Here is a 25231-nt window from a genome sequence, read left to right on the forward strand (position 1 = left end):
ATGAAGGAAAGTGTGTCTGAGGAAATTGACCATTGGGTGATGAAACTACTTAATTGCTTAATTAAGTAATTAATTAAACTACATACTTAATTAAAATTATGCTTAGGGGCTGCAATAAGGCTCTCTCCAGAAAGGACTCCCTCCCTCACTCCTTGTACTCCCCTGAATTTTCAAAAATTGTGTGGAACAAAAGAGCATAGATTGGGCCAGCTCCACTGGTCTACTGGTTAAGTTCAGCACACGCTGCTTTGGTGACCCAGCTTCACCAGTTCAGATCCTGGGTGTGGAGCTACACCACTCGTCTGTCAGTGGCCATGCTGTGGCGGCAGCTCACATACAAAAAGAGGAAGATTGGCAGCAGATGTTAGTTCCGAGCAAATCTTCCTCAGCAGAAAAAAAAAAAAGCATAGATTTTTGTTTAAATCACATTTTTCTTCAAAAAGGAAAATAAAAATCTATAACTGAAAAAGAAAATACTATTCTAATAGGTCATCAGAGTGGCCCCCAGAATAGACCTGTGGTTATGTTAGGAGCAAATTTTAGACTGGATTACTTCAGTTTAAGAGCAGGAAGCCCAACTTTGGAGGAAATGGGTGAATCTCCCTTATGACATCGGGAGAGTGACCAGAAAACTAACTAAAATGGAAAAACACTTACTTTGTTCAGAGAATGTAGTCTTCTCTCTATGACCTCCTGAGGCCTGAATTTCCTGCTTTTTTATTTTTATAAAACTCTAACAAAGTGTCAAAAACAAACAGACATTAACCAGGAATTCCCTTCCTAGGAAATGATTGCAAAAAATAACCAGGGATGCAAAAAGTGATTTTATGTGCAATGATGTTTGAAGACATGAATGTTTTATTTATATTTGAGAAAATGGAAAATAGCCCCAAAGTTTCATGATAATAATAAACCTTTATTGAGTCTTAACTTTGTGCCAACTCCTGTGCTAAGCCCTCATACAATTTATTTCTCACAACAAGCCTAGGTGGTAGATGTTATTATTACACCCATTTTACATATGAGGAAAAGAAGGCTCCAAGAGGTTAAGCAAATTGCCTGTCACACATCCAATAAAAACCAGAGTCGGGGGGCCGGCCCAGTAGTGCAGCGGTTACGTGCACACGTTCCGCTTCAGCAGCTCAGGGTTCACCGGTTCGGATCCCGGGTGCAGACATGGCACCGCCTAGCAAGCCATGCTGTGGTAGGCGTCCCACATATGAAAAAAAAAACTAGAGGAAGATGGGCACAGACGTTAGCACAGGGCCAGTCTTCCTCAGCAAAAAGATGAGGATTGGCAGCAGATAGTATCTTGGGGCTTAATCTTCCTCAAAAAAGTAAATAAATAAAAATAAAAAGTAGAGTTGGCGGGGCTGGCCCCGTGGCCAAGTGGTTAAGTTCACGTGCTCTGCTGTAGGCAGCCCAGTGTTTCGTTGGTTCGAATCCTGGGTGTGGACATGGCACTGCTCATCAAACCACGCTGAGGCAGCGTCTCACATGCCCCAACTAGAAGGACCCACAACGAAGAATATACAACTATGTACTGGGGGGCTTTGGGGAGAAAAAGGAAAAAAATAAAATCTTTGAAAAAAAAAAATAAAGTAGAGTTTGGCCTTTTACTCCAGACCCCATAGGTTTAACATTATATTATACAGCTTCTTTCTATATAATGGAAATTAAATACATTTTGGTATATCCTCATGATAGGATATTTTCCAACCTTTAAACATCATGCTTTTGAAGAATAGTAATGCAAGATTAAAAGCAATCTGTTAAATGAATAATCCAGGATATAAAATTGTACCTGCACTATGACTTCACTTGTACAAGATTCAAAAGAAGTATACTGAAATGTTAGCTGAACATATTTCTGGAAAGTAGATTGAAATTTCCTTCTTTTTATCTTCTGGCATTTTCCAGTTTCTTATAGAAACAAACTTTGCTTCTGTAATTATGGAGAAAGTTATGATGTAGCAGGTACACAGTGAGGAAGAACTTGACACTTTTACTCTGTAAGAAACTTTGATATGATGAACTTGACAGCGGCTTAGGAATTAGTAGGCGAATTTGCATAAGCAGCTCAAACATTTGGCGGGAGCTGAAGAACCAGATCTGACTCTTCTGTCCGTGGTTCAGAGCTACTGCAGCCTGCCGGGCAGAACTGCAGCGGCTTTAATTAAGCAGCAGTGAAGTGAGATTGGGATCTGTAAAAGAAAATCATCATGAGCGTAGAAAAGAGATCAGGTCAGTGGGGTGATTCCTGTAGTCTTCACACAGAGACAGTATGTCCCCTAAGAAGAAGTCTGGCAGCAGAGTGGTTCCAGGTTTGGTTCAGCTATCTAATCTGCAGTGATGAACCCTGGCACCTTCCCATCTTTCCCCGTACCATCCCCAGTTGGTTTACAGCATCTCACCTCATTGTCTCAGGATGGCTGCGGTAGTTCCAGGGATCACATGCAGACATGACCACATTGAACATATATGAAAAGTGGTTTTTCCTCCATGCATTTCTTCTTATTATGGATATAGTTTCCCTTGGTCCCTGTTGATCAGGATTGCATGCCAGCAAGAGAGTAGGGAAAAGGGAATGGTTGTTGGGTAGGCAACAATCATTGTCTGTGCAAGTTCTTCTGAGTGACGTAGTAAATAGCAGAACTTGCCTGGTCCTTTGGGTGACACAGCTGTGTATTCAAATAATTGTAGCATTGTAAATTGGGAGCCCCAGCCAGATTTGGTGTGGAGCATTTTGGGTGAATGTAGCAATGAGTCAGGGTGAGGGTCAGGGTCGGAGCTCCTGGATAACAAAGCATTCCGACACTTCTGGCCATCACCGGAGGGAGGGCCCAGGTGGGATTCAGGTGGTTTAATGGGAATATTTAAAAGAAATGGGACTATTCATCATGCTGGTAAAATGCAATGTGGTGATGATGTTTTTATAAAGTAGAGGGAAAAAATTATCTAAGAGGATATATTAGGATGAAGTGGTGAGATAAAATTTTTTTAAAAAAGATCATGTAAAGAGGAAATCTAACAGGTAAATGAGGCAATAAAAGTGAGAAGGTAGAAGAATAGAAACACGATAAAACCATAGCAGCAGGTACACGAGTAAAGAATAAAAGGAAAGAATAGAAGAAGACAAAGATCAAATACAGTGATACAACAAATTCAATTAAGTGCCAGTACTTGAAACAGGCTAGAAAACAATAGAAGCCACAGCTCCAGAAAGCATGGGGTTTATACAGCTTCGGCTTACAGCTCTTGGGGCTGTGCTAGTTACAGAGGCCAGCAAGCATCTTAAATGTCTGACATGATTCTGAAATGTAACAAAGCCTGTCTCTATAGCCGCATGCTGAACCTAGCTATCGCCAGACTTTTAATTTCTTTAACTTTCTGTAAAGGAACTGCCAAGTAACTGGCCCAGCTCCTACCGTGTTCCCTTCCTGGCTGGTGGAGATGCAGAGCCTCTGTGTTATTTCTGCTCAGGCAGATCAGTCCACATTTTGTTCTTGCTATTTTAATGAAGGCATCATTTTTCGAGAGAAAAGGCATAATTGACTGAATCAGGTGTGAATCACACCCGCGCCTGGGGAATCCTGACTGGTTAGTCCACAAAGGGCAGCTACCCAGTTTGCAAGCGCAGCATCTAAAAATAAATCAAGAGTAAGGGTACTAGTCAAATTCCCCAATGATTAGGACTCTCTGCTCCCTGTGTGTCTTCTAGAATCCAGCAGCTCCTGAAAACTCTGTAAGCTTAGAAACTTGGCTTTGTTTTAACTCTTATTTGTTCAGTCTTCCCTATTAGCCACTTGCAAGAGCTCCATTTCTACCCAGTAAAAGCCGATGGTCCTGCTGAGCGCGCCTGGCCCGCTGTTTGAGCCCTGAGGTGGATAATGATGAACTATAGCGACTCCTGACAATGGATATCTTCTAAACTCTTAGCCTTGAAATATATTGAAACTTATATCTCTTTAAATAATATTTAAGTGAATAATATTAAGTGAAAGGAATATTTTTGTTACATGGTATATGTTCATTTTAAAAGTTAGGGAATATAGATAAGTACGAAGAAAAAGAAAAATGAACACATTGTGAAAGGTCCTTTGAGTTTTGTGTTTTTGTGTGTGGATGTGCGCTTTTATTCATTGGTTTATTATTCAGTAGGTGTCTATTGTGTGCGGGCCACGCCCTAGGAACTAGGTTTAGAGAATGTTGTGCTGAAAAAAGTCCCTCCCTTCATGTAACTCACATTCCAGTATCTTTTGTAAAAGATGGAATCATTTCAGACCTGCAATTTTAAAACCTGCTTTTTATCAATTGAAAGTATACATTGCATGCATCTTCACGCTAAATATAGGTCTACGCAGTAATTTGAAATAATTGTTTAATAGTTCAGCATTTCAATACTCCATAATTTTTTTATCCAATTCCATAATTATAAACTGATAGTTTCCATTATTCTTTGCTATTACTGTATAGACAACTTTTTTGAGGAATTTTGTACGTACATTGGTACATAAATAAATGGACACATTTATTCAATTACATCCATGGGATAAACTTCATACTCCAGTGTTTGAGCCCTGGATCATATTCCAAGCCAATATGTAGACCTGCTTTATCATTATCTTTATATTTCCTTCTGTGGGTAGTGTGGTATTTAAAAGCAGTTCCCAACTGATTGTTTTGTTAAACAATGAAGCAATAAACAGTCTTGTGCATGCACTTAGGCACATTTATATGAATACTCATTCCTTTATTTAATTAGATTTTAAAATTGAAATACATGTTTGGTATAAAAATGATAAGTAGAGAAGTGTATTACATGAAAAGTGTAAGCTCTAGCCTGTCCTTTCTCCCCACACCCAGTTAGCTCCTTGGACGTAAAACCACAGACGCTCCCTCTGCATTTATTTCTCCTGTGAATTTCCTCCACATATTCTGTATGTGCCACATGATGCTTTGATCACACAGCATCCATGTCTGTCCTTTGTGACTGCACCCGATTTTTAGCAGTACCCTCTCTTCCCCCTTTAAATCTGCTCCAGCTACCCTGGCTTCCTTGTTCCTAACACACGCCAAAATAAATGAAAAATATTTCAGCTTCAGGGCCCTTGAATTTGCCACTTACACTGCCTGGAAAACTCATGCCCAGATTCCCATAACTCCCTCCTTGATCCTTTAGATCTTTGCCCAAATCTATCTTATCTAATCGCCCCATGTAAAATGGCAGTCCCCAGCCCCACACCTCCATCTCCCTGCCTGGTTCTACTCTCCTCCGGGGCATGCTTCGTCATCCATAGGTCTTACCATTTCCTTTGTTTATTTGAACCCCCCCACTAGGATGTACACTCCATGAGAGCAGGAATTTTTGTGTATTTTGTCCACTGCTGTATCTTCAATGCCAGAATTATTATTAACATATAATAAATAGGTGCTCAATTAATATTTAATAAATGAATGAATAGCTGTGAAGGGCACACATAAGTTTGGGGCTAATTAGACATTGGTTTGAATCTCCACTTATTCAAGTCACAATAGCTGTGTAATTTTGGGCAAGTGTCTTAATTTTTCTAGGCTTCAGTTTCTTCATCTGTAAAACAGAGGCATTAATCACTTTATAGGGTGCTGAGATGATTCAGAGAGGTTCTATCATAAACGTCTAGAACAGTACCTAGCACTCAGCGGGCGCTCAACAAAGCTTCTTTTCCTTCTCTTTCTCCTTTTCCTCTTTCTCCTTCTCCTTCTTCTTCCCACCTCTCCTCCTTCTCTTCTTGTTACTATTTTGAAATAAAAAAGCATTGCCTTGTTATTTTTCGTTCCCAGAGTTCCAATGTGTTGCTTAGCACACAAAGCATCTGTGAGCTTCCATCTGCCACAGCTGACTCATGTTCCCCTTCAGTGTGTCCTAGCATTACAATGCAGGTAACACTCGTAATTCAGGAAGCCTCTGCTGCTTTGCCCCACCAGGGGGATCTGGCACCAGGACAGCTGTTTGAACACGGGCACTGTAACCTCTGGCTACATGGTCAGGGACAGCCATAGGTGTTAGTCCAAGTTTAGAGTCACTCATGTTTGCAAAAATATAAAACCTAGGACAGCTCCAGTGTTTCCCTGAGTATATGGGGGCCACACTCATGGTCCATAGACTCCAAACAGCCGTCTCACTCCTAGTTCATAGCAGCCAAGGATAAATTAGTGGAAAAAGGATCCCTTTTGGTTCCTTGGCATTCAAAAGGAGAGAAAATGACCCATTCATATTTCTCACAGACTAATTTCCAAGGACTTCTAGTCAAGACTTCAGCTCCAAGTTTATTCATTACCACATCTTCCATTCACTCAACAAACATTTTTTAAAAAAATAAACACTAGAGGAAAGTCACCATAAAATGTGCCCTCAAGAGTCTTTCTGCCTGAAGACAATTATTACAACTAGTCATAAAAGTTGTGAAAGCTATTTATTGAGAATTTATCTTTTGTCAAGCAGTTTACGCAGGAACTCAAATCCAAAATGATAACAATGTGAGGGGATGGTGAAATCTACATTACAGATAAGAAAACAGAGATTCAGAGAAGTCAGCCATCCAAGGTCACAGACTAGACAGTGACTGAGCCAGGACCCAAACTCCGTGCTGCCAAACTCTCAAGACGAGGATTTCTGCAATAGTTTATATTGTCTCTACATATTGTAACCTAGAAGAGAAAAGATAAAGTTTGTCAATAATATAAATTATATGGAAATCATTCAGTTGCATCCAAGAAGCGTTTGTTGAGGCAGTAAAGCCCTGTTAGGTATTCAAAGGAAGTGTAACAATTTGGATAGAGTCAAGTCTATCCACAGCTTCTCTAGGGGCTTGTGACTGAATATAGTACAATAAATGCCATAATTGAGTCAACAGCAGGGGACCTTATTTCTGGTTAGAGGGAGTTTCACAGATGATGTGGTATCCTGGTCTGGAAGGCCGAGGAGCCTGGCAGCTGGTGAAGAGGGTGGGAAGAACATGGCTAAGGCACAGAGGCCTGACAGTACTGAGCAGGAGTCTGAAGGGACGAGAACCAAGCAGCAGGTGGTTGGAAGCGGCAAATATGGAGAGGTTCCCTGGCCACAGCGTGGGAGTCACATCACTGCTGGGAAGGGGCTCAGGAAGGGCTGACAGAGTGGGACAGTCACGCTGACTGGGATCACAGCAAAAACATAGCAGATTGGAGGGGTTCAGGTGCAGAATGACTGCGAGTCACGGGGTGAAGGAACCGGGCAACAGCCAACTGGAGGGAGGCGGTAACAATGGGGAGGTGACGGTGTGTGGAATTAACCAACCCCAGGGTTCCAGATGGAATTGTGGAGTCATGGTGAGATCATTTAGACAGGCTCAAAATGTCCTTTATTGGCCATTAACCCATAGTTTTGACTTGCAAAGCCTTCAATCTAGTGGCAGGACTACTTTGAAACGGCTTCGCTAGAGGGGGGCCTGGTCTTTGGTGACAGGGATGGTAGGGAGCAGACTCGGGTTGGTGGTGTGACTACTGGAGAATATTCCCCCAAATGCGGGAGTGTTCGTGAAAAGTTTAAAGTCTTCCCAGGGTAGTGTTTTACCCCAAAAGATCAAGGAAAGCGCTCACAAAACGTGGCCAAATCAGATGCATTTGTTTTGAATGCTCTGCTAACTAATGGTTCCTGAAAGTATTTTTTTTCTTTTTAACTGAGATATAATAGACATAAAACATTGTGTTAGTTCTAGGTGTATAGATAATGATTTGGTTGCTCCCTAGTCACAATGTTTTATTGAAGCCCGGGAGACCTAAGAAAGACTCAGTCGAGGTTTAACTCAGATGTCTTCATTCTAGTCACAGTATTTATCGTTAGTTTAAACATGGAAGGGAAGATAACAGAAGCATATTATTATTCTGGTAGAAATGAAAGTAGGACAGCTGCTCACTGTCCTTCTTTATTATTCTGAATTATTTACATGTAGTAAGATTGAATTTATTATTTGACAATGGAAATTATATTAATAGCTGTGACTATGGCATATTGTGTCATATTTTATCAGGGTCCATTTTGTATGTTTGGAGCAAATTGGCTTTAAAATGTGCTTGTTCTTGTAACGATTTCTTACAGTTTTGAATATGTACTTTCATTTTAAAATGCCCCTGGGAAGGAGAGTTCACCCCAGTGGTGAGGGTCAGTGCTCCTGAGATTGGCCCTGTTCTCTCGTGGGGGAGAGGCTGGAGGAGGCAGAGTCGACGGGGCAGCACTGCTCCTTCAGTTCCGTGTCACCGTCACACACAGAGGTTTCACCTTTCTGAGTATGAGAATCTGGCCTCGTCAAGATAAGGGTCTGCTTCTCTTGCCAGCAGCCATGCTGGCCCTTTCTGCCTGTGTTTGCAGGGCAGAGGGCAGAGGGCAGAGGGCAGAGGGCAAAGGAAGGAGCCAGAGCAGCTCCTGCTGACGTCGCTCCTGCTGCTACAAACACTCCCACTTCCTGACTACCAGCTAAGATTTACTGGGAATATACTGTTTGCTAGACCTTGTTCTAAGGATTTCAACCTATTAACTCATTTACTGTTTTATAACAACCCTATCAAGTAGCTGTTATTATCCTCATTTTACGGATGAAGCATTTGAAACACGGCAAGGATACATAACTGGCCTAAGTTCACACCACTAGGAGCTGGCGGAGCGTGAACGGTCTAACTTAATCCATTTTATCAGACAGTTACAGCATTAACATTGCATGCTTTGAAAAATATTCACTGGACATGCTCTAAAGTATAACTCTGTAATAAAATTTCCTCTAGGGAAATTGAGTGAATAACTGAGTCGTTTGGCTAACTTTGACCCTGCAATATTTCCCTATCTCCCAGAATAGCACAATTCTTCATTTTTAAAAAAACAAGGAAGGTTGTAGTCGGGAGCAAAATAGAGTTAAAATTTCTGCTTCCATGACTATTTAGGAATTGGTCTCTTTTGTATAGTTGTTTAAAGATAGGTTAATAAATAACAGAGTGCACATTCCATATCTGGGAATTTTATTTTGCTTTGTTGTATTGGATTTCCTTTGAGAGGACATTAAATTTTGCATTAAAGTGATTTGAATTCTTTGACCCTCACTCCACTCTGTGAAGAGGAGACAAACCCCACAGTCCGGAAGGGCATACTACTGCTGGCCTACCTAATGTACATTGCTCTTGGGGCGATGATATTTCAAGCCTTGGAGAAAGACTTTGAGGTAGAGCGGCGAGAATTGGCAGTTGATACGAAATGTGATTTTCTGAAAAATCGTTCTAATATGACTCAAGAAGACGTTGAAGTCTTTGTGCAGGTAAGAGATGAAGACTTGGTTATTTTCAGAGTCATGCGACTGCTGTCTATGCAGAGAAGCCATTTAATGTGAAAATTCTATGAAATAATAACTTCCTTCATCAAAACGAAAGACAGTTCACCAAAACAGGCTTTCCATTTTAGCTGTGAGTCACACAGGGAGAACTTGAATAGAAATAAGGAAATCATGCAGACTGGGAAGAAAAAGGAAGGCAGCAGATAATAAGAGGATGGAAGGAGGTGAAAGAGAGGGGTCGAATTACAGCCCAGTCACTAGATGAGTGTAAAAGCTGAGAATATTCTGACCGGAGTGGTCCTTTTCATTACTCCACGTGGAGTTCAGAAAGATGTTCTGATAAGAATTTGGTAGGAGGGGCCAGCCCAATAGTGTATCAGTTAAGTTCACGCACTCTGCTTTGTCTGCCTGGGCTTTGCCAGTTCAGAGCCTGGGCATGAACCTACACACCTCTTGACAAGCCCTGCTGTGGCAGCGTCCCACATATAAAGTAGAGGAAGGAGGGCGTGGATGTTAGCTTGGGGCCAGTCTTCCTCAGCAAAAAAAGAAAAAAGAGAGAGAGAGAGAGAGAACTTGGCAGGAGATAGGCTTTACTCTCCTTCCACTTTTTCCAGGGATTGTCTTGCTCTGAGTTCTGGACGCATTGTCTCTAAAGTTATCCTTGTGATATCTTTTGTGGTAGAGAAAATTTAATTTTAATGTAGTTGTTCTTATTATTCTTTTCCTTTAGGGTTTGTACAGCTTAACCAGCTGTTTCTTTTTTTTAAAATTTTTTATTTCAGTAACATTGGATTATAACGTTATATAACTTTCAGGTGTACATCGTTACATATTTCGAATTCCGTGTAGATTACATCATGTTCATCACCCAAAAACCAGTTATAATCCATCATCACACACATGTGCCTAATCACCCCTGACTTTGGTATTGTAAAGACAATTTCTTTTTTTCTTTCAATTATTTCATTGAAATCATAAAGGTTTTTAACATTGCGTAATTTTGGCTGTACGTTATTATTTATCAGTTTCTGTGTAGACTGCCTCGTGCCCATCACCAATGATCTAATTTCTATCTGTTATCATACATATGTGCCCTTTTACCCCTTTTGCCCTCCCTCCATACTCCTTCCCCTCTAATAACCACCAATCTGTTCTGTAAAGACATTTTCTTAACCTTTTTCTGAAAGCTTTTTAATTTTGCTTTTTACATTTAAATCACTAATCCATCTGGATTGTGTGTGTATGCACGTATGTATACATGTTAAGCAGAATCTAATTATGTATATTTTTCCATGTAGAAAGCTCATTGTTCCAGAACAATTTATTGATTAATTCATTACTTCTCCATTAATTTTTAGTGTTAGCTCTGTCATATTCCAGGTTCTCATATGCACATACATTTTTTTCTTGGTTTTTGATTCTGTCCATTCTGTTTGAATTGTAACAGGCTTACAATAAGTCCTAAAACGGACTTTCCTAGTCTTTTGTATGAATTTCAAGATCAGATTGTCAAATTCCATAATATCTTCTGCTGGGGTTTTGATTGAAATTCCTTTGAATTTGGGGAGAATTATGTGATGATGTTGAGTATTCTTAAACGCAAAATGGAATTAGTACGTAGGAACCATATAATACATAGTCTTGTGTGGCTGGCTTCTTCCACTTTGCGTGATGTTTTTGACATTCAGCTCTAGTGCTGCATTTATCAGTATGCCATTTCTTTTTGTTGCCGAGTAGTGTTCTATTGTAGATCTATAACAAAATGTGTTTCTCCATTCCCATTGGGGAGCTTTGCGTTTTTTACAGGTTTTGTCTATCAAAAATGAAGCTGCCACAAATATTTTTTATGTAAGTCTTGGTGAGGAAGCCTGTTTTTATTTATTTATTTTTGGTAAATGCCTGGGAGTAGAACTGCTGTGTGAAACAGTATGTAAAACTCTGTAAGAAACTACCAAACAGAGTGGTTCTCCAGAGCGCTTGTGTCGTTTTACACTCCCATCAACAATGTGTCAGCGCTCCAGTCTCTCTACAGCCCCACCAAAATTTGGTGTTGTAAGGTTTTTAATTTTAACCAATCTAATGATACTTCATGGTGATTTTAATTTGCACTTCCCTAGTGACTAATCATGTTGAATATTTTTATGGGCTAACTGGCCATTTTTATATCATCTCTTGTGAATTGTCTGTTCAAATCTTTTGCTTGTTTTTTTCATTTGTTTTCCAAATGCAGAATTGTAAGCGTTTTTTTAAATCTTCTGGAGAAAAGTCCTTTCTCAGGCATGGGTATTGCCAATATTTTCTCCTAAACTGTGGATTAAATTTTCATTCTATTCGTGGTTTCTTTTGAAGAGAACTTTATTTCTTATAAATTCCAGTTTGTATTTTTTTTTATCTTATGGATTGTGCTTTTTGTGTTCTAGGAAATCTTCAGCTAAACCAAAGTCACAAAGATTTTTCGACTTTTTGTAATTTGGCTCTTATAGTTATTTATATTATATGATATATTTCAAGTTAATTTTGGTGAATTGTATGAGATAAGCAACTCGATTTGATGTTATTTTTAATACACACATCCTATGGTTTCAGAATCATTTGCTGAAAAGACTATCTTTATTTTCCATGGTATTACCATGGCAACTTTGTCCAAAGTCACTTGACTAGGTTCCAGTTATGGGTAAGGTGGGGTCAGCACACTCCACTCTTTCTCCCCGACTGACTGTAACTATAAAATCTGGAAAGAATATATATGTCAGGTATTGGAGGAATCTGAAAAGTAAACGGGAGCATCAGTGTAGCGGAAGAACACCAGGACTTGAAGTACTGAACCGGCAGTGAGTTAAGCGTTGTACCCGCCTCGCATCTCCCAGCCTGATCTTAATGCAGCTGGAAACTTTGATGTGAACAAGATGACAGCTCTAAGAGATGCCCTCTAGTTCTGGCTCCAGGAACGGGAAAGGGAACTCCTAATGCTCAGAGAGAGTGTGGAAATCCTCCCTTTTATTACTTTTCTTTGTTGTCTTGCACCCCAGTTCCCAAGTGATCCTGTGGTGGCGGCAGCAGCAACAGTGGAAGCAACGGAAACCCACAAAAGGCAAAATTCTGAGCGAGGGGAAGATTGCCCTGTATTTTCTGAAGATGTTGTTTCAAGGCTAGGGCCAAAGCCTTTTACTTTTTTTTCCTTCTCTCTCTGTCCTTTCATCACTTGACCCCAGATATGTTGCAGTCATAGAAGTAGTTGGTTTCTGGCTGGAAGACCAAAAAGGAGGAGCCCCCAGGAATAAGACAGTAATGAGGAGATCACAGAGAGGGAGCTGTTTGGGAAAGTAACCATATAAAATTGCTTAAGATCTTCTGGGCTCACCCGTGACCTGCTCATACATGGATCCGATCCTAATTTTCACACCAAAGACTTTGAGAACTGAACTAGTGGATAGATATGCTTCTAGGTCTCAGACTGACCTCTGAGTGATGGACATACGGCATAGGTCAAAAGGATACTGTAGAGGCTGCGAGAGCTGAACTGACATTGGAACCACATCCCACAAGATGTGAGTTGGAACTTGTAGTCTGGATCTAACCAAGTCGATTGCCTGCTAAAGTGAAAATATCCACGTTCTCTATAGGATTTAAATAAGACTCAGAGTCTCATAACATAGTTTGCAAAATGCGGAAGACAGTCCGAAAGTACTCAGCACATGAAGAACCGCAAAAGTCTGGCAATGAATCCGCTCAGGTTTTGTTTGTCTGAAAAGCTTTTGTTTTGCCTTTTTCAAAACAACATTTTCATTGGATCTGTAATTCTAGTCTGGAAGTTTAAAAAGGTTGTTCCGTAGTCTTCTGTTTCATTGCTTATGATGGGAAGCCTGCTATTATTCTTGTTTTTGTTGCTCTTTACATACTGTCCTTTTTTCTCTGGTTACATTTTAGACTCATGAGTTTCATTTTATGATTCACTGAGTTTCGTGTGACTGTGGGTTTACAGTTTCCATCAAATTCAAAAATTTTCAATCATTATTTTGTCCCCGCTCTGCCCCCTTTCTCCCAACACAATACTTGATATTTGATTTTTTTTATCTCTCTTTTTCTCTGTGAGCTTCAGTTTGTGTAAAGCCTACTGCTAAATCTTTCCGTTTATTAATCTTTTCTTCTGCTGATACGCCCATCTAGTGAAATATTCTTTTTTGGGTATTATATTTTTTATTTCTAGAATTTCTATTTGGTTACTTGCTTTTTTGGTTTTGTTTTTTGGTTGCTTCTTAAATATTCCATTTCTCTTCTCATTATGTTAATACTTCCTTTTATCTTTGAACATGTTTATAAGAGCTCTTTCAACATAGTTGTCTGCTAATTCCATCACTTTAATAGAATTGTTATTTATGGGTCTGCTTCTCTTCACTGATTTTTCTCCTGGTAATTGTCTTTGTGTGTCTGTTAATTTTTAAAACTTGGATAATGGACATTATGCATTGTTTTGGGATGCTTGGTTTTACTATATTTCATTAAATTCCGTGGAGTTTCTTGGACAGGAAATTAAGGAAGTTATTTAAACCTTCTTGTAATCCTTTCAAGATTTGTTTTAAGCTCCTTTCAGACTCAAAGTAGTCTTTTTTTCTAGGGCTAATTTTACTGCACTTCTCAGCTACAGCCTTTTGGGGTTCTCTACTGAATGTTGTGAACATACGATCGAGGCCTCTTCACCCTTGCTGAGAAAACTCGGATAGCTCCTAACCTGGCGTGAGCTCTGGGACTCGGTCAGTTTACAGGCCACAGTAATTTTTTCGCAATATATTAGTTAGTTGCTGCTGCGTAACAACATTACAACAAACTTCGGAGGTTCAAACACATTTATTATTGCAATTTCTGTAGGTCCAGAGTCTGAGCACAGCCTCACTGGGGCCTCTGCTAGACTGTAGTCCAGGTGTCAGACGGGGCTGTGGTCTCATCTGAGGCTCAGCTGAGGAAAACTTGCCAACTCCTGTGGCTTTTAGCAGCATTCAGGTCCCCCAGGAACAGACCAAGGACCCGGTTTTCACGCGGACTGTCTGCTACGGGCTACCTCCGGGGCCCTGCCATAAGGCCCTTTCTATAGGTCTTTCACAACATGGCCACTCCCTTCTTTGAAGCTAGCAAGGGAGACAGAGACCCTAGCAAGATCAGCACTATAGTCTTACGTAATCTAATCACATGCACGGAATCACATAGCTCCTGTCACCTCTGACATATTCATAGCCACATATGTGGCTAGAGATAAGTCACAGATCCCACCCACACTCAGAGAGGGAGTCACACAAGGGCATGGACACCAGACCACGGGCACCACTTTGAGAGTCTGTCTGCCACACTCAGGAAACTGTTTTTGACCAGCCTCATAAAGTTCCACCCTTTTCATGTGCAGGATGTCATTCAGCCAAAGACTCAAAGAGACCTCTATGCAGGTTTCTGTAGTTCTTTCTCTGTGCAGCTTTCTCCTCTATGGAATCCTGCCCACAAATTGCAGCCACCTCAGCTGCCCTGAACTCCAGTCTCTGGCCCCTCCACTCAGCAAAATCACCATGCTCTCTTTGGGGGTCCCTCTCCCTATACCCCCGTCTAGAAATGACCTCCAAATAGCTGGGGCAATAGTAGTACTCACTTCATTCGTTTTCCTTCTCTTGGTGATTACAGTTCTGCATTTCCTCTTGTCCAATGTCTGGAAATAGTTTTTTCCTAAGTTTTGTACAGTTTTCCAGCTGTTTACTGCAGAAAGATAATTTTGGACTGTGTCCTCCATCGTTGCTGGGGCAGCAGTCCACCTCTTAGTTCACTCCTCATTACCATCACCTCTGCCCTCACCTCAAATGTCATCCAAGAGTGTTTTTGTTCCATCTTATTTTTAAAACTCCCGTATGTATTATTATACAGTTATTTTTTGTTTTCATTTACCCAAATTTTATTGATTTCTTTCTTCATTATGTCTTCATCTCAGAGTTTCTTTCAGGGATAATTTTCCTTCTTGTGAAGTATGTCTGACAAATTTCTCTCAGGAGAGTCTGCTAATGAGAACACTCTTTTTTGTTTATTTTGTTTTGGTCCTTCTTGAAACATACTTTAGCAGAGTATCCGATACTAGGTTGACAATTGTTTTCTTTCAGAACGTGGGAGACGTTTGTCCACTATTTTGTGGCTTCCTTCAGCTGCTTTTAAGAAGTTTTCTGTCAATCTAATTGCCTATCCTTTGTAGGTAACTTATCTTTTCTCTCTGGCATCAGAGTCCTCAGATTTTATGAACTTCTCTTGATCTCTGGTATTTGCTGTTTCAGTTCAACAGTGTAAATGAGACTTTTGTTTTTATTTTGCTTGGGGTTTACTTCCTGAATCTTCATATTTGTTTCTCTTATTAATTCTGGGAAACACCGAGCCGCTAATTTTTTTTAAAATGAACAATATGGTTGATCTGTTATTTCTGTCCTCTATATCTCTTAACCTTTCTTTAATATTCTCCATTATTTTGCCTTTTTAGCTGTATTTTGAGTAATTCATTGACATATCTTTTATTTACCTATTTTCTCATTGACTCATCATATCTGAAGTTTTGAAATTTTAATTTCAATGGTTATATTTTTTCTTTCTAAAAGTTCTGTTTTATTCTCTTTAACTTTGTTTGGTCTTTCTTGTTACTTATATTCCTACACGTCTCTAGTTCCTTTTGTTTAGTTAAACACTTTAAAGACATTATATATTCTCTATCCAATTACTTCAATACTTGAAGTCTTTAGGATTTTAATTCTGCTATTAGATTGTTCTGTCACTCTCACAGGGACATTCTTACCTTGTTTTTTAATTAGAATACCTCTAGTGTTTCACCATTAAGCATGAATCTGCTGGGGTTTGTTACAGTTACTGTATATCAAATTAAAATATTTTGTTTCTATTTCTAACTTACAAAATATTTCTCTAAAATTATTTTATTTTACCTCTTTTTGTATTTATTGAAATGATTAATATACGGGTTTTCATCTTTCTTACATTTTTAATGATTTCCTATTGTTAGACATTTATTGCATTCCTTTAGTTATAATGTATTCTTTTACAATTCCACTGGATTTGATTTAATAATATTTCATTTAGAATTTGGAAATCTATATTTACAGGCACTCTATAATTTCTCTCCTTCCTTCCTTCTTCTTCCTCCCTCCTTCCTTCCTTCCTTTCTTATACCTGTGCTAATCACGTCTGCTTTGCATATGTTAGTGTCAGATTCATTCTAGCACTCTGCAAAGAATCAGGAAGCATAGAAAACATCTTTTCATTATTTTGCTCACTGTACCACTTTCCACTCCCACTTCCCTTTCCTCCTGACTCTGTATTTGCAGTTTCTCAGGGGTGTTTAAGGAATAAAGACATCAACATCTTGAATAGGTCATTACTATTACTGTTTGTTTGTGAAGTTATTTGGCCGAGGTTCTTTTATTCCCAGAATTCCATGTATTGTAGACTTTCCGTAAATTGCTGGCCCTCTCACTAACTCCTTTCTTATTCTCCAGTGATGGGATAAAATTGCTGTGTTCTTCTTCTTTTCTCGTACCTCTCTCATGATTTCAGTTTGCTTCAACTGGAGGTCTCCCTGCCGCTGTCTTTGACCCAGATTTGCTAAGTTTTTGAAAATAATTGAACTTTATTAACATTTTAATCATTGTACTATATCTATACACATCATTCTCACAAATTTCCTCAAAAAGTATTGTTATAGCCACGTATCCAACCCATGTACAACTTCTAAAAGGGTTGACACCACTATAACAAATAAGGCTGTCCGTTATAAGTTATCAGACTAAGCATTTCTAGTTTACTTGATCCTCAGGCAAATTTACAACTTGACCCAATTAGATGTGGGTTTTGGTTTTAATCCAAATAAGTGGGACTAATTTTCTTTAGTGTTCTCCTTGAAGAAATATAAATTAGACAAGCTCAGACTTCGTTTCTGTTTTTTCTCTTATTTTAATTTATAGATGATGACTTCTCTCATCTTGTCAGGAATACCTCCCCTAGGAAATAAGACTAACGCTCTCCTTTGGACTTTTGGAAGCTCCTTTACAACTTCTCTAACTATCTTATCCACAATAGGTAGGTACTGTGCTTTTTTTTCCCAATTAGGATGTTAAATATTTTATAAATGTTTTGCATGTCTACATACTGTCCATACCTGTATGTGGCATCTTAGACTTAATGAAATGAAGTAGTTAGTTCAAAGGGCAGCAGACCTTGTGGAACTGTCTGCTGAGATCAAGGAGGGGAGCTGGCCGGATTCTCGGCTCGCTGTGAAAAGGACAATTTTTCTTTTTCCCTACACTTGGGTCCCTTAAAATCTTGGCTTGAGAATATGTTCTTTGAACCAGGAAGTGTGGGGAGTAAGAAAAGCTGTCCCCTCACTCCATTTCAACAAAAAGTGTTCCAAATCTAGAAAAATGTCCCCAAATAAGTCAAATGGGACTGACTTCTCCTCTCCCACTCCCCAAAAAGCTTCATCACCAACTCTTAGGCATAAAAGGGCCCATGACTGAGGTAAAAAAAATAACTTCTTAGGATAAGGAGCTTCCCAAAGGGCTAGGCTGTAGTTGCGGAACAGAGGCTAATTTTATCATAGAGGGTGATGAAAAAAAAAAAAGAAACCAAAATGTGAAATGACGAAGAGATGAGGGAGAGAGGGAGAAAATAACAGGGAGGGAAAATACTCTCATCATACAATGTCAGGAATCAAGAATTTATAAAGAAAATTTAAACAAAGCTTTAAGAATACTGTTTAAAAGTATAAAGGCAAATACAGAAGAAAGAAAAGTAGCAATATACAGTAAATATCAAATACGGAGAGAAGGAGGAAGAAGGCGATTAAAGGAATTGAATCCCTATCTTCCATATCAAAAACATGACATATAAAATTGGTAAATCAACAAATGGACGTATAACCATATTCATCAGTCTAACCCGGAGGACAGCTCTGGGCAGAAATTGCGCCCTGTGTCAGGTCTGGCCCTTTGTATCCCCTGCCGGTCAGCTGTTGGTACTAGCGCCTTCCAGTTTGTGGTGGGGCAAACCGCCAGGTGAGGCAGCTCCGCTGGGCAAAGGACAGTTCTCGAGAGAAGGAGGCAACTGCTTCCTCGGCAGCTGATGCTCATGGCACCTGGGGGTGGGTGTACCAGAGGGGTCAAGGGAAGCTGAGTGAGGGCCCGAGAGCATCCAGTGCCGCGTGCATTCTTAAAATTAGTCCACTCCGAAAGTAAGTGGTCTTCACTTTTTGTTTAACTGCAGGAGTCAAATGTAATAAACGTAGAAAGCTTGGCAAACATGGAAACACATAATTTTTAAACAATTAACCATAATCTCACTGTTCCACACACAATAACTCTTAACCTTTTGTCATAGAAAGTTCCTCATATATGTAATGTCATTATGCACTTTTAGACTTCTTTCCCAGAGCAATACATCATTAGTATTTCCTGTCATGCACATCACACTATAATTCTTAAAGCTATCACAGTAATTCATTATATTGATACACCATATTGTACATGTAAAGGAGATCAGTCCCCTTTATTATTGAACATTGATGCTGATTCCAATTTGAAATACTGATACCATGAAAACCCTTTTTATTTTAGCTCACATTTCTTGATTATTTTCTTAGGATAAGATCTGGTTGAGTCCTTGTTTTTTTGTTTGTTTTCTAATGCTTGCGGTGTGTGCCAGGGCTCTAAGAATACCAACAACTGAAAATTGGCCCTCAAAGCCTGACGTCAAATGTGCCCCTTATACCAAGGTGCCGTGCTGAGAGGGCTTTGCATTAATCTTTTTTTCTCTTATCAGGTTATGGGACAGTTTTTCCCAGAACTCCTGGTGGGCAGATGTTTTGTGTTGTCTTTGCTGCGATTGGAATCCCTCTAACTATCGTGTTCTTTAAAAACATCGGTAAATTAGTTTCTCTGCCATTTGAAAAACTTGGAAACTGCCTTAAACATAAGGGAATAAGTGAGGTAAGTTCTCTCTCGTTCTCTCGCTGTCTCCACACAATCACACACACAACACACACACAAAATCACACACAACACACAAACACATGCACATACCTGGTAGAGAAGTTTTGTTTTTTTAAAAAAATATATATTATGTGTATTTACAACCTTAGATTGACTAGGCATAGGACACTTTATAAATACTTATTGAACTCATGTTGAATGAAATTTGTAGGAGTAGAAAAAGCAAGTTGTTCTGTGTTATAAAAACAGAAGTGAGAAAATCCAGTGTTCAAGAGACCACCTAGTTCCTCTTGGGTAATTTGCCTTTAGTCATTTAACTTATCATAAGATGAGCAGAGGTGAGTTGTGTACAACCTAAGCGTTCTCAGAGGTCATTTAGTCAACCCCTTTGTTTTAGAGAACAGGAAAACGTTTCCTAAAGGCTGGCCGGCTTACCCAGGATCACCCAGAGAATCAGCTGCAGTGCTGGCACCACCCCCAGAGATGCCTGGACCAAGGCTTTGTCCACATATCAAGTTGAGTCATGTGTGGTCAACTGAGTAATTAGCACAGGTTTTACACTTTTCAAAAAATTAGAAATATCGTTACTAAAATGATTGAGAGTTTATTACTAAATCGAATTGTAGACATTCTTCAAGAAGCTGTTTTTATTTTCTGTAAAGGAATATAAAGAAGGGGTCCCCTTCAGAGAGCCCATGGGAGCAGGTGGGCAAGGTGAGAATCCCATTAATCGTTGGTGTAAACAAAGTCCTCACCCTGGGGCGGAGTCCTTCACTCTGTGGGGCTCCGCTTTCTGTGTTATTTCTCTGTGTCCTTTTTGGAGGTCTATGATTACTGTAGGATCTACTCTGCTGTTCTAATTAGAGTTTAGTCCAGTGGTTCTCAACTGCAATTACACACTAGAATCACCTGGGGGAGCTTTTAAAAATCCTGATGCCTAGGCCCCACTCCGGACCAATTTGATTCAAATCTTGGAAGGTGGAACCCTCAAGAGCGTTGAAAACTCCCCAGGTGATTCCAATGTGCAAGAAGTTTGACAACCATGGATCTAGACAAATGGTTCTCAAGTGGAGTGATTCTACCTTCCAAGGGGACATTTGGCAATGTCCAGAAGCATATTTGGTTATCACAGTTCAGGAGGAGACTGCTACTGGCGTGTTGTGGGTAGAGGCCAGTGATGCTCCTAAACATCCTGTAACGCGTAAGATGACCCCTCACCACAAAGCATGAACAGGTCCCAAGCATCAGTAGTGTCAAGGCTGAGAAGCTCTGATCTAGACCAGTGTTCTCAAAGTATGGTCCCTGGAGACATCAGTGTCACCTGGAAGCTGTTAGGAATGCAAATTCTCAACCCCCACCCCTGAGAATAAATCAGAAACTCTGGGGATGGGGCACATCAAGCTGTTTTAACAAGCCCTGCAAATGATTAAGATGCACACTAAAGTTTAAGAAACATGGAGCTAACCAGGGGAAAGGTGGGGTGGGGGTGGGCACAAAGGGTGAAGAGGTGCACCTACAACACGACTGACAAACAATAATGTACAACTGAAATTTCACAAGATTGTAACCTATCATTAACTCAATAAAAATTAAATTAAAAAAAATACAGGGCCAGCCCGGTGGCACAGCAGTTAAGTTCACGCGTTCCACTTCGGTGGCCCGGGGTTCACTGATTCGGATCCCGGGTGTGGACATGGCACCGCTTGGCAAGCCATGCTGTGGTAGGTGTCCCACATATAAAGTAGAGGAAGATGGGCACGGATGTTAGCTCAGGGCCAGTCTTCCTCAGCAAAAAGAGGACTGGCAGTAGTTAGCTCAGGGCTAATCTTCCTCAAAAAAAAACAAAAACCAAAACAAACCAGGGGAGAGCGTATATACATGTTGTTTGTACACACACAGAGTACCTCAGAAAAGACACTCGAGAAACTAGAAGCAGTGTTTGGCTCCAGGAAGGAAAACTGGGTGGCTGGAGACAGGGGAGGGAGGGAGGGAGTTTTTACTGTATACGCTTTTGTGCCTTTGGAATTTTGTATCATGTGAATGAATTCCCTATTCATAAAAATAAATAAATAACAATTTAAAAAACAAAAACAAAAACACCAAGCTAAAGCCTAATCAATACTTCAGCAAGATTAAAACTTCACAAAGTTCTGCTCTTTGAAAGAAACTGTTAAAACAATGAAAAGACTAGCTACAGACTGGAAGAAAATATTTGCAAATTATATACCCAATAAAAGAACTTGCATCCAGAATATTTAAGAACTCTTAAAACTCGATAATCAGAAAATAAACAACTCAATATTTTTAAATGGGTGAAAGGTTTAAACATACCTTTTGCCAATAAAAATATACACAAGGCAAGCAAGCATATTAAAATATACTAAGTATTAGTCATTAGGAAAACGCAAGATAACACCACCATGAGACACCAATACACGCTTAACATAGTGACTCACAATAAAAACATTGACCACACCAAGTGTTGGTGAGGCTGTGGAGGAAACGGAACTCTCGTATGCTGCTGGTGGGCGTGTAAAATGGTACAATCACTTTGAGAAACAGTTTTTGGCAATTTCTTAAAAAATTAAACATACACCTACCTTGTGATCCGGTCATTTCACTCCTAGATATTTACTCAAAAGAAGTGAAAGCATCTGTCCTTACAAAGACCAGCACATGAATGTTCTTTGCAGCTTTATTTGAAGTAGCTCAAAACTGGAAACAATCCAAATGTCCATGAAGAGGTGAATGAATACACAACCGTGACCTATTTATATATAGGAATATGACTTATCAATAAAGTGAGTGAACTATTGATACACTCCACAATGTGGATGATTTTCAAAGTAATTATTCCAACTGAAAGGAGCCAGACAAAAAAGAGTGCCTAGCGTATGATTGCATTTATAGAAAATTCAGGGAAATGTATGCTAACGTAGAGTAACAGAATGCAGACCTGTTAGTGCTGGAGGTCCGAGATGGGAACAGCGTGAGAGGGAGCATCCAGGGGCATGAGGAAACTTGTAGAGTTGATGGATAAGTTCATTATCTTAATTGTGATAATGGTTTCACAGGTATATACATATGTCAAAACGTATGAAACTGCCCAGAGTTTATTTTTGTCAGTTATACCTCTCTTTAAAAGTGGGAGGAGCTTAAAAAGTACATCGAGTTAAAACAAATAGGCAAGGTAAATTAAAGTGTCTAGGGATCCACATATGGTGCCATAATCAGAAAGCAGTGGTTCTCAGACCTTTTGGTCTCAGGGTCTCTTTCCACTCTTAAAAATGATTGAGGGGCCAGCCCCGGTGGCCTAGTGGTTAGGTTCAGTGTGCTTCATTTCTGGAGGCTGAGTTTGGTTCCTGGGCATAGGACTACACCATTTGCCCACGGCCATGCTGTGGAGGTGTCCCACACACAAAATAGAGGAAGATTGGCACAGATGTTAGCTCAGGGCGACTCTTCCTCAAGCAAAAAGAGGATCACCAACAGATGTTAGCTCAGGGTGAATCTTCCTCAGCAAAAAACAAAAAAACAAAAAAACATATTCAGACTCCCCCAAAGGGCTTTTTTCATGATTCTTCTTTAGGAAAACTGCAATACCTCAGTAAGCAGCAGAAGTGCTTTAAGCATACTTTCCCATTTTTTTCCCCAGAATATTAAATTAGTGTTCAGAAAAATTAATTAATTTTACAGAATATTAAAAATTCGTGTACTTGAGGCTTATGATTTAATAAAATTAATTTTTAACCACTTCATTAAGACATTCTTAAGTGAAGCTGGCTTCTTTTTTAACCGTGAGACCCCGGTGCTCCAGAATATGACGAGTGCTGCTACAGTCAGCTGCCACCGCCTTGATTCCCGGGAAGGTGGCAGCCATTTTACCCACTGTCAGTGCAAATGGCAACATAGTAAAAAAGGCAAATCATGTCTTAGTATTACTACGAAAATACTTTTGATCTTGCAGATATCCATAAAGCTCTCGGGGCTCCTGGGAGTTGTAGATCACACTTTAAGAACCACTGCCATAAAGAAACGCAAGGAAGTCATTCCTGTCTAAGCCAGTTTAGGAGTTACTTTTGGGAGAATGGAGGAAAGGGGCACGTGATTGGGATTCTGACATATTAATACCTTATAATAAATCACTAAGCTTTAAAAAAGTTCATTATATATCTTTCCAGAATTTCCTGTATGGATATACAAAGAAATATATCTACAGGATTTTTTTCCAGCTTTATTAAGATATAATTGAGATATAACACTGTGTTAAGTTTGAAGTGTACACGATGTTGATCTGATATCACATAACAAAATGATTGCCGCTGCAGCCTTTGCTAAAACCTCCCTCACGTCACGTAATTACCATTTCTTCTTTGTGGTGAGAACATTTAAGATCTACTCTCTCAGCAATTTCAAGTATATAATGCAGTATTATTAATGATAATCATCAGGCTGTACGTTAGATCCCCAGAAATTATTCATCCTGTAACTGGAAGTTTACACCCTTTGTCTAACATCTCCCCAGTTCCACCACCCCCAGTCCCTGGTAACCACCTTTCTACTCTCTTCCTATGAGCTCAACTTTTTTAGATTACACGTGTAAGTAAGATCGTACAGTGTTTGTCTTTCTGTCTGACTTATTCACTTAGCATAATGCCTTCAACTTCTATCCATGTTGCCACAAATAGCAGGATTTCCTTCTTTCTCATGGCTGAAAAATATATATTTATATTTAATTGTAATATTTATGTATATGTACCTCACATCTTTATCCATTCATCTGTCAGTGGACGCTTAGGCTGTTTCCATGTCTTGACTGTTGTGAATATGCTGCAGTGAACATGAGAGTGCAGCTATCTCTCCGAGATCCTGTTTTAATTTCCTTTGGACATACACTCAGAAGAGGCTCACTGCATCATAGGGTAGTTTTATTTGTAATGTTCTGAGGAACCGCCATATTGTTTTCCATAACGGCTGCACCAATTACACATTCCCACCACCAGTGCACAGGGGTTCGATTTCTCCACACTCTTGTCAGCATTTGTTTTCTCTTGCCTTTTTTTTTTTTATTGAGTTAATGATAGGTTACAATCTTGTGAAATTTCAGTTGTACATTAATGTTTGTCTTTCGTGTTGTAGGTGCACCACTTTACCCTTTGTGTCCACCCCCCACCCCACCTTTCCCCTGGTATCCACTAAACTGTTCTTAGTCCATAATTTTAAATTGCTCATATGAGTGGAGTCATACACAGATTATCCTTCTCTCGCTGGCTTATTTCACTTAACATAATTCCTTCAAGGTCCATCCATGTTGTTGCAAATGGAATGATTTTGTTCTGTTTTGCAGCTGAGTAGTATTCCATTGTATATATGTACCACATCTTCTTTATCCATTTGTCTGTTGATGGGCACTTAGGTTGCTTCCATGTCTTGGCTACTGTAAATAATGCTGCAATGAACATTGGGGTGCATAGGACTTTTGGGATTGCTGATTTCAAGCTCTTTGGGTAGATATCCAGTAGTGGGATGGCTGGATCGTATGGTAGTTCTATTTTTAATTTTTTGAGGAATCTCCATACTGTTTTCCATAGTGGCTGCACCAGTTTGCATTCCCACCAGCAGTGTATGAGGGTTCCTTTTTCTCCACAACCTCTCCAACATTTGTTACTATTAGTTTTAGATATTTTTGTCATTCTAACGGGTGTAAGGTGATATCTTAGTGTAGTTTTGATTTGCATTTCCCTGATGATCAGCGATGATGAGCATCTTTTCATGTGCCTATTGGCCATCCGTATATCTTCTTTGGAGAAATGTCTGTTCATGTCTCCAGCCCATTTTTTGATTGGGTTGTTTGATTTTTTGTTGTTGAGTTGTGAGAGTTCTTTA

This window comes from Equus quagga, chromosome 20, assembly GCF_021613505.1.
Source record: "Equus quagga isolate Etosha38 chromosome 20, UCLA_HA_Equagga_1.0, whole genome shotgun sequence".
Taxonomy (NCBI): Eukaryota; Metazoa; Chordata; class Mammalia; order Perissodactyla; family Equidae; genus Equus; species Equus quagga.